Source organism: Callospermophilus lateralis, unplaced genomic scaffold, assembly GCF_048772815.1.
Source record: "Callospermophilus lateralis isolate mCalLat2 unplaced genomic scaffold, mCalLat2.hap1 Scaffold_525, whole genome shotgun sequence".
NCBI lineage: Eukaryota > Metazoa > Chordata > Mammalia > Rodentia > Sciuridae > Callospermophilus > Callospermophilus lateralis.
In genome coordinates, this window is record NW_027514457.1 from 650,340 (window position 1) to 667,896 (window position 17,557).

The window sequence follows — 17,557 nt, forward strand, 5'->3', positions numbered from 1 at the left end:
TTTGGACATGAATGACATAGGTCTTTTTGATTCAGGAATTTTATTAAGAGGTTGGTGATACATGTAAAGTTGGGAGTGGTTGGCATTAATTAATAGATGATACTTAAAGCCACGAGACTAATATCTTCATGAGTATAAACTGAGGCAGAAGGGCCAGGCAAAATGACACACACCTGTAATCCCAGCTACTCGGTAAACTGAAGGAGGAGAATCACAAGTTTGAGGCCAATCTAGGCGACTTAGTGAGACCCTGTCTCAAAATAAAAAAGGGCTAGGAATGTAGCTCAGTGGTAGTAGAGTGCCCCTGGGTTCAATCCTCAGCACTTTAAAAAAAAAAAAAACAGGCAGAACATAAGAAAACCAAAGACTTACCATGGCTCCTAAGAGGTTGAGGAAAAGAGGAAGAACTATGAAAGGAAACCAAGAAAGAGCAGCAGTAAGAGGAAAGCCAAGGAAACCAAGTACAGGAAGTGTTTCAAGAAGAAGGAAGTGCTAATCATGTCAAGTGCTGCTGCTAAGTCAAGTACAGGAAGGACTGAGAATTCAGCATAGGATTTAGCATTGCAGAAATCTTAATGACCTTGACTTGACTGTTTTCAGTAAAATGAGGCAAAAATTGGAGACTGAATATAGACAACTCTCCAAGTGACCTCGTATCCCCTGTTCTGAGGATTGAACCCAGGTGTGCTCTACCACTGAGCTATATCCCCAGAACTTTAAAAAAAAATTTTTTGAGACAGGATCTCTGAGTAGCTGGGATTACAGGTGTGCACCACCATGGCCAATAGCAAACTTTATATTAAGGGACAGAAAGTAAAATACTTCAGACTTTATGACTACCTGATTTCTGCTAGAACTATTCAACTCTGCCATTGTAACCCAAAAGCATCCATAATAAATATATCAATTTTCCAGTCATGTTCTATTACTGTGCCAGTTAAATTTTATTTTTAAAAATGCATCCAGGGGTTGGGATGTGGCTCAGTGGCAGAGCACTTGTATGTGTGAGGCACTGGGTTCGATCCTTAGCACCACATAAAAATAAACAAATAAAATAAATGCATGCTATCCATCCACAACTACCAAAAAATTAAAAAAAAAAAACACAACACACCTAGATGATATGCCATAGTTTGTGGGTTTCTATGGTTTAAAAAAATGGAGGTCTGGGCTGGAGTTGTGGCTCAGTGATAGAGTACTTTCCTAGCATGCGTGAGGCACTGAGTCCGATCCCCAGCATCACATTAAAAATAAAACAAACGAAATACAGGTATTTAAAAAAGAGTATTAGGGGCTGGGGTTGTGGCTCATGGGTAGAGTGCTCACCTGTCAAGCATGAGGCACTGGGTTCAATCCTCAGCACCACATAAAAATAAAGATATTGTGACCATGTATAACAAAAAAATATTTAAAAAAAAAATGGAGCTCCAGGCATGGTGGTGCACAGGAGGATGAGATAGGAGGATCAAAAATTCAAAGCCAGCCTCAGCAACATAGTGAAACCCTATCCAACTCAGAGAGAGCTTGTCTCTAAATAAAATACAAAATAGGCCTGGGGATGTGGCTCGGTGGTTGAGTGCCCCTGGGGTCAATACCTAGTACCAAAGGAAAAAAAGAAAAGAAAAAAAAATGAGGAATAATACACTAGGGATATATAATAATTACCTACAACATTAAAGGTCCAATTGAGATTTGTGGTCATATATGAAAATAAAGATATTCTACATAATTTATGTGTTTGACCAGCTAAGTTCAGACACAGGTACAGGTGTGTTGGACCTAACGTGTATTGCCAAGTAATGCCATGAACTGACCAAAAAGCAGGTGGATGGACATGAGGTAATGATAATAAGAACTGTTGTGAAATTTAAGCTGAGTTTGGAGGACATCTGAGGTGGAGGATCATTGGCTAGGCTGCCCCAGTGGCTTGTTGGAGTCAGAGTGCTAGATGGCATGAGTTAAAAGATAGGATAGATAGTCTGAGAATGAAGAGTTGCCATTATTGGTGTGACATGAGAACAAGTGGCTGATGTAGTTGGAAGACAGAATCATTGGAGCAGAGGAAATCCAGATACCTACGGCCAGAAATTGGAGAGTCATCTCTACATACTGAAGTCACCAAGAATTAAGGCAGGGATGATATTAGAGTGAGGGGTTTCTCTGGACTTTTCTGGATGGGACCTCAGAAAGACTACTGATTGTTGATATAACACAAGAAACTTGTTCAACTTCAGGTTGTCAGGAAGTGGCAAGTGAACAAGGGTTAAAGGGAGTGAGAGGACTAGGGCCTACCTCAGTGGTACAGTGCTTGCCTAGAGCATGCATGAAGTCATGTATCCAAAGACAGTAGATTTTCAGAATTACAAGTGTGCTCAGTATTGCTAGTACAGAAAACTAGGATAAGTGGAAGTGAAAGATCATCAGTAATGGGGACTCAAAAAGTGGGCAAGGTTGGGGCACGTGAGGGAAATGAGACAGTGAACTGATGGGAAATAATAGAGCACTGTTTCAGGAGGTATGAAGGATTTTATATATTTATAATTTTTTTCTAACCCACAGAGTGCTGGCAGATAGTTGAAAGACAAGATATGTTTGTGAAACAGTAATAAAGTAGATAGAATACTAATTGTACTAGAACTTTGGCAAGAAGAAACATTTGAAACTTCCTTAATTTTTAGTCTTAGTTTTGGTCTAGAAATGAGTTATGAGTCTACTACAGTTAATATTAAACTGTCGTAATCTATCTGTCATTATATTAACTATAGCAGAAAGTAATCTTTTATTCATAGGATTATAAAACAAGAGATGTGACTGATGATGTAAAAAATATTGTAAGTTTTGTTCAAGAGTATAGTTCATCACAAGGAACAAGAAATATAAAACATGTAGGTCCTTCTGGAAGATTTACTATGAACATGCTGGTTGATATTTTCCTGGGTAAGTCATCTGTTCTTTTTTAGTTAATTGAAATTAAACATCTAAAAAATTCAGATGGGCCTAGTGGTGCACATCTGTAATACCAGTGATTTGGAGACTGAGGCAGGAGGATTGAAAGTTTGAGGCGAGTATTACTCTGCATTAAAAAATGACAAAATCATAGAATTTGGAGGGAAATGGATGGCATTAGAGCACATTATGCTAAGTGAAGCCAGCCAATCCCTGAAAAACAAATGCCAAATGTCTTCTTTGATATAAGGAGAGTAACTAAGAACAGAGTAGGGACGAAGAGCATGAGAAGAAGATTAACATTAAACAGGGATGAGAGGTGGGAGGGAAAGGGAGGGAGAAGGGAAATTGCATGGAAATGGAAGGAGACCCTCAGGGTTATACAAAATTACATACAAGAGGAAGCGAGGGAAAAGGGAAAAATAATACAAGGGGGAGATATGAACTGCAGTAGAAGGAGTAGAGAGAGAAGAGGGAAGGGGAGGGGAAGGGAGGGGAGGGGGGATAGTAAAGGATAGAAAAGGCAGCAGAATACAACAGACACTAGTATGGCAATATATAAATCAATGGAAGTGTAACTGATGTGATTCTGCAATCTGTATACGGGGTAAAAATGGGAGTTCATAACCCACTTGAATCAAAGTGTGAAATATGATATATCAAGAACTATGTAATGTTTTGAACAACCAACAATAAAAAATTTTTTTTAAATAATAATAATTTTAAAAAATTTAAAAAAAAAAAGAAAGAAAGAAAGTTTGAGGCGAGCCTCAGCAATTTAGTGATGCCTGTCAAAATTAAAAAGGCTGGGATGTATCTCAGAGATAGAATAGCCCTGGGTTCAATCCCCAGTACAGAAGAGAGAGAGAGAGAGAGAAGGAATAAAGGGAGAGAAGGAAGGAAGAGGGAAATAAATAAGAAAAATAGTTCTCCCTGGGAGACAGAGATAATTTAGAAAATAGGCAGTAATTTAAGGAGAGAGAAGGGAAGATTCCAAATTAATATTACCACAAAGATTTAAATAGCAATTTGATATTATGGAAAAGAAAGCATAAGAAAGAGCTGTTAAACACTTAACAGAATTGACAAAGTAAATTTAAAAGAACGGTTGGAAAATAAAGTAAAAAAAAATCTTCTAAGATCCAAGCAAAATGATTGGAAAATTGGGGGCTGAGGTTGTAGCTCAGTGGTAGAGCACTTGCCATACTAGTGTGAAGCACTGGGTTTGATTCTCAGCACCTCATATAAATAAAGAAATAAATATCAGCAACTAATAAAAAATGTAAAAAAATTAAAAAGGAGAGGTAAAAGGACCAGTGGCACACACCTTTAATCCCAGCAGCTCCATAGGCTGAGGCAGGAGGATATAGCAAGTTCAAAGCCAGCCTCAGCAACTTAGTGAAGCACCAAGGAACCTAGTGAGACCCTGTCCCAAAAAATAAAAAAGGCTGGGTATATGACTCAATGGTTAAGCACCCCTGGGTTCAGACCCTGGTACAAAGGAAAGAAGGTAGGTAAATGGGCCCTTCAGAGATTAGATGGGAGATAGGACATTTTTTGTGGCCATGTCTGTTTAAGTATGGTGTACAGACTTCTCATCTTTGCTTATAAGATCAACCTTCTCTGGTTTATCCCAGGGAGGGAATTGATGACAAGTGAGTTCTTTGGGGTTCTTTGGACAGACTCTTCTTTTTAGCAGATAAAAGATTTCAGGAACTCAAATGCCTTCTGCTCAAAATAATTTTTATGCCACGGTGGCATAATCTAAAACTCGTCAAAGACAATCTTAAGCTTTCAAAAGAAAAAACAGGAACTAAAACCAGACTAACATCAGATTAATATCAGCAATCATGGGAACTAAACAAAATGATCACACATCACAAGACATTAGATAGTGGCACGGACCTGTGAGTCCACTGAGAAAAAATCCCATCATAACGGCTATGCTATACGGCCAGTAGCAATCTGTACAAATTGTAACAGAAGGTCAAGAATAACGAGTCTCCATCAGTATATAGAAAGAATTAAAAAAAAAATTTTATTGTTTATAGTGATTAACACAAACATTACTTCTTTTTTTATAATAATAGTAGGAGAGTTCAATATCCCATTCTTATTTTTTTTTAATATTTATTTTTTGGTTTTACGGCGGACACAACATCTTTGTTTGTATGTGGTACTGAGGATTGAACCCGGGCCGCACGCATGCCAGGCAAGCACGCTACTGCTTGAGCCACATCCCCAGCCCCAAACATTACTTCTTGACCAACAAAAGAGAAGGGTCTGGAAACTCCAAGGGGGAGATTATATAAGAGCCAAGATCAGATATAAAACAAAAGAAATCATAACTTGATTTTGAATAATTGATAAAACTTATAAAAAATAATCCATTTTACATGGATGAAGTAAACATTTTCCTTTGGATTGCATAAGAGCCAGGACATTGTTCCAAATATGGAAGAAACTTGTCATAAAATAAGTAATTAGAATCCACATATAGACTTAACCATGGTTACAGACAGGCCAGCATGTAAATGCTAATCTCAACGTGTTAAAATAAAAGTAGGATAAAAGGAGTATGGAAGGGCTTCGTGTGCACATAACCTCTTATAGAGGGGAGGATGTTTGTGGGGAGTTCTTTCTAAAGGTACAGAAATAGTCAATCAATAGATGTCCAGGCATGCATGCCTCTAAACCCAGTGACTTGGGAGGTTGAGGCCGGAGAATCACAAGATCAAAGCCAGCCTCAGCAATTTAGTGCCCCTGGGTTCAAGCCCTGGTACCAAATAAAAAAGATGAACCAATAAATAGGATATAACTAACAAATTTTGGGGAAGGAGAAAGTGAAAGGAATAACATAAATGGTCTTTCATAGTGGGGATTCAGTAGATAAATTTCAAATGGTGACCCTGGCTGAAAATAAAAACATTTTAAGTGATAGCTGCCAAGCACAATGTCATATGCCTGTAATTCCAGTTCCTGGGTGGCTGAGGCAGGAAGATTGCAAGTTTGAGGTCAGCCTCTACCACTTAGCAAGTCCCTGTCTCAAAATAAAAAGAACTAGGGTGTAGTTCAGTAGCAGAGCACTTTCCTAGAATGTGCAAGGCCCTGGGTTCCATCCCTGGCACCAAAAATAAAAAGTACATGCAACCACAGAAATTTTAGAATTTCACTCAGATATTCTTATACAGAAATGAGTGTTGATTTGTACCACAGACTTTCCTATGAAATAGATGATCTATGACTTTTTAAGCTTCTTATAAGCATGTTGGTATATCTATATTTACTCATCTAACTTCTTCTGCCTTTAGGGAGTAAGAGTGCAAAAATTCAGTCAGGTATATTTGGAAAGGGATCTGCTTATTCACGTCACAATGCTGAAAGACTTTTTAAAAAGCTAATACTTGAGAAGATTTTGGATGAAGACTTATATATCAATGCCAATGACGAACCAATTGCCTATATAATGCTGGGAACTAAAGCCCAGAGTGTACTAAATGGGCATTTAAAGGTAAGCCATTTTAAATGTTTGTTTTATTTTATTATCTCACAGTGAGTGGACCAAAGTATATTACTGCAAAGTGCAGTGTCTGTCCCAAGGCTTACCAATACCACATTTCTAGATGCTGTCCTATAGGAACATATTCTGAACTTCTTAATTGGAAAGAGCTTAAAATTGAATTCAAGTTGTTTGACATCTGTCAAAATGAATTTAATGGGTTTTGGGGTCACTAAATCTTCCTATAATCATTTAATAAGCATTTTTTTAAGAAACTATGCTATACCAGATCCTGGAGACAGAAAAATGGAGAATCCATAGCCCCTATTCCAAAGGGGCTTATTGTCTACTTAGAAGAACAGTAATGCAAAAATAAATAAATAAATGCAGTTAATCATTGAATAAAGCCCCTATTTGGAAGCAAGTGTTCATTTATCTACTATGATTTCTTTCTCACAAAGGTAGATTTTATGGAAATGGAAAATTTCAGCAATTAGAAAAAACAAAAAGCTTTAGTGGCAAAAGTATCTGAGAGGGAAGAGATGGTTAAGAAATGTCTTGGAGAACTTACAGAAGTCTGCAAATCTCTGGGGAAAGTTTTTGGTGTCCATTACTTCAATATTTTTAATACTGCTACTCTCAAGAAGCTTGCAGGTAGGTGCATGTGTACCTTTCATTACATGGCACAGATTAATAAGGTAAAATTCACCTTACTAAGGAATTTCTTGAGTGATAAATATGTCCAGTCTATTTAATTATTTTATTTAATCTCTGTTTTGAAAGCTCTTTAACCATTTAAACTCATTCTTGAGATAAAATCATAATTCTTGAAGACATACACAGTTCCACCAGGTCTGTAGTGGTGCATATCTGTGATCCTAGGGACCCATGAGGCTGAGGCAGGAGGATAATAAGTTTGGGGACAGCCTCAGCAACTTAGCAAAACCTTGTCTCAAAAAATATAAAAAGGACTAAGGATGTAGCTTAGTGGTTTTTAAAAAAAAAAAAAAAAAAAAACACTGGATTCACACACACACACACACAAACACACACACACACAAAATAGAGTTTTAAGGACTAGGGGATAGCTTAGTGGTCAGATTCTACCCATGGCACTGCCAAAAAAAAAATGTGTGTTTGTGTGTGTGTTTTGATATAAATATCATATTGTGTGTGGTATGATTTTAAATTTATATTTTGCTCTAATGCTAGATGTTAAAAGATGAGGTTAATTGTATTATGTAAAGTCAGGTGTCGATTATTTGTGCTGATTATTTACCTGCCTTATAATGTTTAGCTTCATTTCCATGTGCAAAAGACAGTGTTGTGAAGAGCTAAGTTTTTTATAAAAAGAAATCATGATTTATGCTTCTTTGAATCTGGATCTAGCATACTGATGTGTCTTTAGTTAAGAAGTACTTACTGATTGTTTCCATGGATTGAAATAGATCAACTTAGAATTTCAGTAGTAAAGTCTCTGAAAAATAAGTTGTTCATATAATTGACTGGTGCACATTTCTTCCTGCTTTGAGTTTCTTAATCATCACCTCTCTCTTCCATTCTTACCCCTACTGCCAAATCACTCTTTCACTCAGGTGTCCAGGTCCTAATGTTTCTCATTCTGGTTTGTTTTGTTGTGTGCTATGGTACTGGGGGTTGTACCCAGGGTCTTGTCCATACTAAACACCTGCTCAACCACTGAGCTACACCCCAGCCCACCAAAAGGTATCAACAAAAGGTTGCACATCTTCTGGAAACAAAAATGTAATACTGCTTCGTCTGCTCTGGGCATTTTTTTTCTTTTTCTTTTTCTTTTTTTTTAACATTTATTTATAGTTGTAGGTGAACATAGTACATTTATTTTATTTTCATGTGGTGATGAGTGCCTCACACATGCTAGGCAAGCACTCTTCGTCTGAGCCACAACCCCAACCCCTAGGCATCTTTTTTTTTAGGTCACATAAAAAAAATTGAAAGAAACTGAAATTGTGGTCATTTCCTCAAAGACTCAGTAAATTAATGCCAAATTTATTCCCGATTACTGTGTCTCCAGCTTTTCTGCATTCATAGTTTTTTTTAATAGTTGCTTTTTTAATGCTAATCACAGTACAAACTTTTTGAAGATGTTATGTAGCAAAGTTATATATGTAAGATACCAATAATAGAGTGACTTTGTTAACCTGCCAACAGTATTAATAGCTGGGACCAAGTTACCTGGACCAGCAACAACCAAAAGATAGCTGCCAATGGCCATCAGCAATTGTAGGATGCATCTTGACTTCCGGAATGCTACTATGTGAAAAAATATGTGACTTAGAATCAATGAAGAACAGCATTTTTTCCCAAGATTATTAGTGTAGTTTCTCAACTGGTCTCCTTATGTCCAGATGTGAGCACTATGTACATCTTAATCTTTCCAAAAACCACTAAAACTACAACAGCTTTACAGATAAAATATAAATTCTATCAAGGGTCTACATTTTACTTGCCTTTCCCACTTCATCTTCCACTAGCCCCCTTCATAAACCTTCTGTTCTGTCCCACAGTCTATCGCTTTTCCTCTAAACATAGGAATGATGTGAAAATCACAGATTGGAAAGGATCTGAAATCCATCCTTTGCTCAAGTCAGATAAATAGGAATTATTACTCCCTTACTCCCCATAGCCACACAACAAATGCTACAGATTCAGCCTCCAAAACTTAACCAAGTCTCTCCTCTCTGACTCCACTCCTACATTCTAGATTGTTCTATCGTTACTTGTTCGTGCACTGGCTCCCACCAGGCTCCTAGTTTCCATCTTTCCCTCACAGTCTATATTCCATACAGCAGCCAGAGTGACCTTTAAAATGACAGACTTGTCCAGTTGCAAGATGGATGTGCTGTCTGTCTGTAGAGGATTTTGAACTGCCTGCTCATTGCTGCATTCCACATGGGAAAGACTGGATGAAGAACAAATTTGGGCTGGGGGCAATAGCATTTGGTTAGGTCTCTTGGGCAGGGTGTACAAGTCTGGAGTGCCAGAAAGAAGTCAGAGCTGGAAATAGAAATGTGGGTGTTCTCAGCAAATACAGGGGACATCAGTCTTGCAGCTGGGCAAATCTTGGCAGTGGGAATAGTGGCAAGAGCAGAGTCTGTTTAAAGTCTGAGTACATTGCCCAGATCCTACCTTCCAGCTTCCCCCAAGCCCATGGCCCTCTCCCACTCACTGCCCTGGTTTATGTGTCCTCCCTGCTGGAATTGGATGATGGCTTCTGCCCTTTGGGCCTGTCTGCTGCCTCTGTGATACTAACTTTGCCTAAAGCGGCCTGTGTGGGCTGGGGATATCACTCAGTTGGTAGAGTGCTTGCCTAGCATGCATAGGGCCTGAGTTCAATATCCAGCACCACAACAAGAAAACAGAAAATCGACCCATGTGCTTTTTGCCCAGTGCTCTGCAGTTAGCTGGCATTTAGCAGACATGAACTGAAAGAGTGAATGAGCATGAATTCAGTGGATTTTCTATGGGTGGTAATTTAAATTCCTAATTTTATACCCATGCACAGAATCTTTATCTTCTGATCCTGAGGTTTTACTTCAAATTGATGGTGTTGCTGAAGACAAGCTGGAAAAATATGGTGCAGAAGTGATTCCAATATTACAGAAATACTCTGAGTGGACATTGCCAGGTTCGGTATTCAGCAAATGTGTGTTTTATAAAACCTGTTTTAATGTTAAGCGATATATCTCTCTGGATTAGAATTATGTGGTTTCTGGGTTCTGTTAATGATTCTTACACCTTATTACACTGAAGTTCAAGTCCTCAGAACAGCCCCAGTGGTATAGAGGCACTTCTGAGAGGACACTAGTGTTTATTCAGTTATTAAACTTGCTAATAGGGCCCCAAAGGGAACATTAGGCCCAGTCATTGCTGGTTCTGGTAAAGTGAGTACCAAGAAATAGCAGCCCTGGGTGCCCATCTCATATCTGTCACTATCTTATTCTGTGATCTTTGGCAAACCACCAGCAACCTCTTTGTGCTTCAGTGTCCTTATCTGAGGAAGGAACATGTTATGTAACAAGTATATCTGGAGATAAAATGTAGAGGTTCAAATGCTTTGGAAAAAATGAACAAATCTTCAGAATGCTACTGTTATTAGTCATTGAAAGAACATGCCCTAGTGAGGGCATCATTAACAGATGCTCCCAAAAGTCGCTTTAGGCATGTGCTGTAGGGCCTCATCACTGGCTGTGGAATGTACTGACTAAAAAAAAAACAGAGAACAAGGAAATATTTTGTTGCAGGAAATAGAAAAAGGGCAGATGTCTGCCCTCCACTAACATATTGCCATTCAATAAGACCTCACAGACCAGCCAAGTTCAACGTTTTCCTTTTTCTGTAATAAGCAAAGGAAAATCTTCTCCAGGCTAATGAAATGGTGAGCAAAAAGAGAAATAAATGAACATGTACTTTAAGCTTTCATTTTACAATGTTTTTTATCCATTAAAAAGTAGGTTCCTCATAAATTCCTTTATATGATAATTATTTCATTAAAAGCCACACTCTGGGGCCAGGGATGTAGCTCATTGGTACAGCACCAGCCTAACATGTGTGAGACCCTGGATTCCATCCTCACAAAAAAATAAAATAAAAGCCATGCTCTAATTATATTTGGTGATCCTTGGTAGAAGCTTCACATTTGTTTCATGTCATAACTAGTTTGGAAGGGGCTTTTGTGCACACAGACAGGGCTGATTCAGGGAAACATCCCAACAGCGTGGTGACTATTACTCCCTCTTCTAAGCACTTTGTGACAAGAGCTTCACTGTCTTATACCATCTCATTCTTACAACCCCCATTTTACAGATGAGGAGAGTGAAACTTTTCATTTTTCCAGAGTCACACAACTAGTATGACAGTGCTTTTTCCCCTGTGCTGTATCTGTTTCCCATATGAACCAGGGTTGGAATCCCAAGCCCTCCATGCTACCCATCTGACTAGGCAGCAGGGTGGCCTGGAGGGCACACCAGAGCAGCTTCCTTTAAGGATGCCTTGCATTCAAATACAGATACCTATAGAAACTACCATAGGTATTCTTTGCAAATGTGTGCTTTCATACAGGCCCTTTTCCTGCAGAAGATGTGAAATATTCACAACAATAATGCAAAGAAGTAGCTTTTGTCTATGAAGAAATATGGTTTAGAATTTTCTGATACCCATTTATTAAGAAACTATTGTTCAAAGCCAAGGCAGAATATAATTTATGTTTCCCTTTTTTTGGGCTTATTTTTTCAGCATGTTTAAAATCATAGATAAAATTGTTTAACATTTATAGCAGGATTAACTGCCCAGTTCATCATAGGAGTGCAGGCTGCAAAAGGTAGAATATGAGCTAAACCTGATTGAACTGTTGAATCAATATGGCAGGAAGGTACCAGGAAAGCAGCTGGGGATCGACTGAACTGTGTATCTGTGTGTCTGAACTGTGAAGCTGTGTATCTTCATACAGACAGTAGAACACATGGGCCAGCTCCATATCACCTGTAAATGTCTGCATTTCCCGTTTGTAGCCAAGGACAGTTCTCCAGGGATAAGCCTTCCAGGAAACAGAGGCCCCAGAAAGAATGATCCTGAGGAACTCGATGAGGAAGAACCTGTGTCTTCTCACTACTTTACAAATAAAACCAGAAATGAAAGAAAGAGGAAGAAGATGCCAATCTCCCAAAAGTCTAAGAGGAGAAAAAGTAGTTACGGTGGTTTCAAGCCAAAAGGGTATGTTCTTTGATGTCTTTTACAACATAGAGTATAAGGGAGAAAAGGACAAGTATATATAAATGCTTTGAAGCATTTATTAAAATTAGCCATTGTTAAATGTTGCCTTTCCAGCTAATGAACTGAGGGTTAAGGTCTGATCCAAAACAAAAACATTAATCCAGACTTTTTTTTTTTTTTTTAAAGCTTGGTTCTTGTACCCAATGTTAATTCAAGCCAATTTAATAATGAGGACACCTTTTTTTTTTTTTTTTTAAGAAGGAGAGAGAAAATTCTTTAATGTTTATTTTTTAGTTTTCGGCAGACACAACATCTTTGTTTGTATGTGGTGCTGAGAACCGAACCTGGGCCGCACGCATGCCAGGCGAGCGCGCTACCGCTTGAGCCACATCCCCAGCCCTATTCCAGACTTTTTAAACCATCTACTCCTAAATTGATTATGACTAATGTTTTCTAATTTATTTTTAAATAAATGACAGTGGAATGCATTACAATTCTTATTACACATATACAGCACAATTTTTCATCTCTCTGTTTGTATATAAAGTATGTTGACACCCAATGCGTGTCTTCATACATGTACTTTGGATAATGATGTCCATCACATTCCACCATCCTTGCTAATCCCCTGCCCCCTCCTTTTCCCTCCCATCCAGCTCCTCCAATTTGTTTGTTTTGTTTGATTGAACCCAGGAACACTCTACCACTGAGCCACATCCTTAGCCCTTTTTTTTTTTAAATATTTTTTTAGTGGTAGATGAACACAATATTTTTATTTATTTTCATGTGATACTGAGGATCGAACCCAGGGCCTCACACATGGGTGGCAGGTGCCCTACCACTGAGCCACAACCCCAGCCCTCTAGCCCTTTTTATTTTTGAGACAGGGGCTTACTAAGTTGCCCAGACTGGCCTCCTGCCTCAGCCTCCCAAGCAGCTGGGGTTACAAGTATATACCACTGTGCCCAACAAAATTTCTCCAATTTTGACCTTGCCTTAGAAACCTTTTTTGTTTTTGGATAATTGTGCTTCTTAAGAGATTTTTCCACCAAAAGTACCATAAATCATGTTCCGGTTAAATAAATAGAAAAGGGTTTTGTGCCCTTCTGGCTTTTATGTTTCTGCCAGTACTTGTTACACTGCTTTTCATGGCAGCAGAACTCTATGAACCTCCACCTGGAGATATGCAGATGCTCCCTACTATTCTTAACTGCCATTCAATGAGCCACTGCAAGAGTTGCAGAGAAGAGACCACAGTGGGGAAACCAAAAGGTCAAGCAAGCCAGGCGTCTTGGGGGCGGTCCACATAAATGACTTCTATCTTCCCTTTCCCACTTTGCTCTGCTGGGATGTGTCTTCTCTGAGGGCTGTCTGTATGCCAAGCAAAGAACAAAAGCTAGTATGGTCATATCTTGACAGCATGCTTATAATGCATAGTTTTTAGTAGCATCTTTCCTGACTTCTGCCAGGGCACCTCCACTTTCTGCCTTGTAGGTAAGGTCTCGCAGGATGAACAATTCCAATCAGTCTGGCTGATTGTGGCTCCAAAATGACTGTATATTGTAACAGAATTGCTTGCAGAGAGAGAGGGCAACCAGTCTGCAGTCAAATTTTGCAATCTGTTGTGCTTGCTTTTGTGGTTTTTCTACCTCTTTTCCTTCTGGATAATAAAAAACAAAAGTGGAATGGGGGAAGAGAAAGGAAGGCAAATGTTACCCAATTGTCATTTCTTGTTAAGTTCATAAACAAACATCTTGTATGTGCTAATCCTTCTGCCAGAGTACAAAAATTGAAGGAATTTGTAAATGTTAGTTTAATTTTGTGGGTTTTAATGTGCAAGTGACCGGCAGATATCCTTTACTGAGGACATTTTCTTTTTTTCTTCATTTATTCCTCTGCCTTGGGAAATACTCATTTCCTCATTCACACAGAACAGAAGACCTTAAAAAGCCTCTGGTCCAACCCCAGCGGGTTTATGGTAGGGAAGCTGTTGCCTGGCTGACGTGGGGAGGGTTTGCCTGAGGCAGGTCCAGCCAGGTCTCAGTTTCAGAAGTAGGACCAGGCAAGCCTAGAGGACTTTCATTTCTGCACTTAGTCTATGGAAATTCCTCAAAAACATGCATGATCTCTTCTCTCAATTTTACTTATTGGAACAAAGCAAAACCCTGTTATATTATTCACCGCTGTTGACTCCCTTAATTAATTTTCACAAAGTTTGTTTCTTAGAGTGAAGAATTTTACTCTGTCACCTCAAACCTAACTTAAGAAGTAGTCAAACTCATACTTGTTCAAAAGCCAGTTCCAGTTTCCATGCCAGGTTCTAATTAGCCTGTGTGTTTAAGATGGGATTCTTTGTAATCCTCACTGGCTGACACCAGTGCGTTTTGTAACTCTCTTCCCCCTTGCCACAGCCTCATTGTATCTGCACTCCACTCTCCTGGTTTCTACTGGCTTCTCTGAGAGGTGGTTTCTGAGCTCCCAGTCTGCTCACCTGGTTGAGAGTCCCTCCCTGCACAGAGAGAGAATAAACTTGGCTCTTTGCCAGAGACCTTAACTCTCCATCCTGCCCTCCAAGTCTTACATCTCCAGGATAACACACAATGAGCCAGTTGTGTTCCTGGATGTCTGAGTGGGAGGAAAATGGATGGCCCCAGTGAAATGGAGGCTGCTGTTGGCAGATTCATTCTGTAAATCAACATAAACAGCAGGTTTTTCCTCCGGGCTTAATTTCTCAGCAGGAAATCAGCATAGGAAAACTTCAGGCTGCTCTCTGCTGCCTTAGCAGATCTTTGTCAGATCTGCCCTAGAGGAAGATTTAAAACGTTGAAAAATCACTTTTCATCCAGCCCCATGAGAATGTCATCTCTTAGAGCCTGTGGCCATGATTCTTGGCCCCCAAATCAGAGCTGGGAGCCCTACCGCCTGCCCTGGTGCCATGGAAGTAGTGGTGGGCCAAACTTGGCACTTGGGTGGGTTGCCGAGCAGCAGGAAGGGCTTCTCTAGATAATGCTGCTTGTGTTGCTCTGTTATTATGCAGGCCTCACCTCATAGTTGTTTGGTTTAGATTTTATTTGGGGGAAAGAAAGTTGTTATCAGCAAGAGAAGCAATGTGGTGGAAGGACTTTGTAATAGGCTATTTCAGGGGCTTCTTACCAGGTTTTAAGGGGCAGTGGAGTGGGAGGAGAGACTGGCAGATCTTTAGGTGTAAGCAAGGTGGCTTCTGGTTTATGTGGTCCTAGCAGACACCACTGGGTGAGGCGATGCTTGCCCCTCCCCAGGGAACCACATCTTCAGCCTTCCTCTGGGCTAAGTCTGGTGAGAAGAGGCTTATCCCTGCTTCTCCTGGCCAACCAAGGGGCTGTGGTAGCAGGACCATGAACAGGAGCCCAGCTCTGCTTCATCTCCACTCGCCCACAAAGCTGCCTTGGTCAAGACTGAACAAGTATGATAATTCCAGGATATCTCTTGGTCAGGGATTTTTAAAGTATTTTTATGTGCAAGGCATGGTGGCCCATACCTATAATCCCAGCTACTGTTGTGGAGGCTGAAGCAGGAGGATCAGAGATTCAAAGCTGGCCGGGTAACGTATTGAGACCCTGTCTCAAAAAATGAAAAGCAGGGCTGGGGATGTGGCTCAAGCGGTAGCGCGCTCGCCTGGCATGCGTGCGACCCGGGCTCAATCCTCAGCACCACATACAAACAACGATGTTGTGTCTGCCAAAAACTGAAAAATAAATATTAGTTTTAAAAAATAAATAAATAAATAAAAAGCACAGGCTGGGGTTGTAGCTCTGTGGTAGAGCACTTGCCTCGAATGTATGAGGCACTGGGTTCAATTCTCAGCACCACATATAAATAAGTGATTAGAATAAAGGTCCATCAACAACTAAAAATATATATATATATATATATATATTTAACATTTATTCTTTAGTTGTAACTGGACACAATATATTTTATTTACTTATTTTTACGTGGTGCTGAAGATCGAACCCAGGGCCTTGCAGGTGCTAGGTGAGCATTCAACCGCTGAGCCACAATCCCAGCCCCTAAAAAATTATTTTTTAAAAAAATAAATAAAAAGGGCTAGGGGATGTGGCTCAGTGATAGACCACCCCTGGGATCGGGTACCACCAAAAAAAAAAAAAAAAAAAAAAAAAAAGAAAGATTTCTTTTATTTGATCAGAATAGATCTGGGTGTATGGATCTCAACTCTGTTCTCTGCAGAGTGGCTCTGATTGTAGGCAGAAGAAGGAGTAGGGAGAGAGAGGGTCTGAGGCCTGGTCACAAATCACAGAATTAAAAAAGAATCCTTGATATTTAGAAGGACAAATTTAGGATAAATTTATATGGTGGGCAGTGGTCCTTTTTTCCTTCAAGAAATTGAGGATGTGTTTTTACTCCTAGCTACAGTAGTAGTAAAAACACATCCTCAATTTTTCTGTATATTTAATAAAGGAAATTTACCTTACCCAGGGTTACAGAAACATGAAGCCAAGGAAAATCATGGATCATGGCTCCAAGCAGGTTAAGAAAAAGACTGGTCACTTTTGTTTTTGTTTACCATTTTAATTTTCTTTTTTTTTTTTCCTTTGTCACATTTTTAGGGGGACTACCACGTGCAGAAAGATATCTTATAAAAGTAAATCCTCCAACATAATGGGATCCAGTTCAGCCTTGCATGTTTCTCAGGCAGCATCAGGGGCCAGAAGAAAATTGGGAATTATGGCGCCACCAAAGCCTATAAATAGACCATTTCTTAGGCCTTCATATGCATTCTCATAACAACCAAGTCTTGATGTACATAGATCTTGTTTGTCAGCATCTGACCATCTGTGAATATAGAGCTGTTAGTCTTATTATGCCATTTTGAAATTTTTACTTATATATTAATATTTAAATAAATGCTTAGGGGAGATCATTCTTATTTTTTGAATAATTTTTTTTTAATTGGAGAGTGAACTCAGGGGTGCTCAAACACTGAGCCACATCCCTGGCCCTAATTTGTATTTTATTTAGAGACAGGATCTCACCGAGTTGCTTAGCACCTCGCCATTGCTAAGGCTGGCTTTGAACTTATGATTCTGTCTCAGCCTCCCAAGCCACTGGGATTACAGGCGTGCTCCACTGAACCTGGCTTAAATAAATAATTTCTTTTGAATAGCATGTTTTTCTGCCACTGGAAGTGTTGTGGCCATTTTTTCTCAGAATGTCTAAGCAGCAGCTGAATCATCTCTCAGATAAATCCTAAGTATAACATGAAACACAGAAGTCAAAGGAAGAGACACCCATGGGACACTGTGAAATCATACAACAAAATTAAAAGACAAATGACAGAGAAAATACATTACAAAGGATTAA

The 17,557-nt window shown here is 39.3% G+C and overlaps 1 pseudogene; it reads left to right on the plus strand.

The window, feature by feature from the left end:
- Nucleotides 1–16,981, plus strand: part of LOC143387415 (recQ-like DNA helicase BLM) — a 55,767-nt pseudogene extending 38,786 nt beyond the window's left edge.
- The last annotated feature ends 576 nt before the right edge of the window (nucleotides 16,982–17,557 follow it).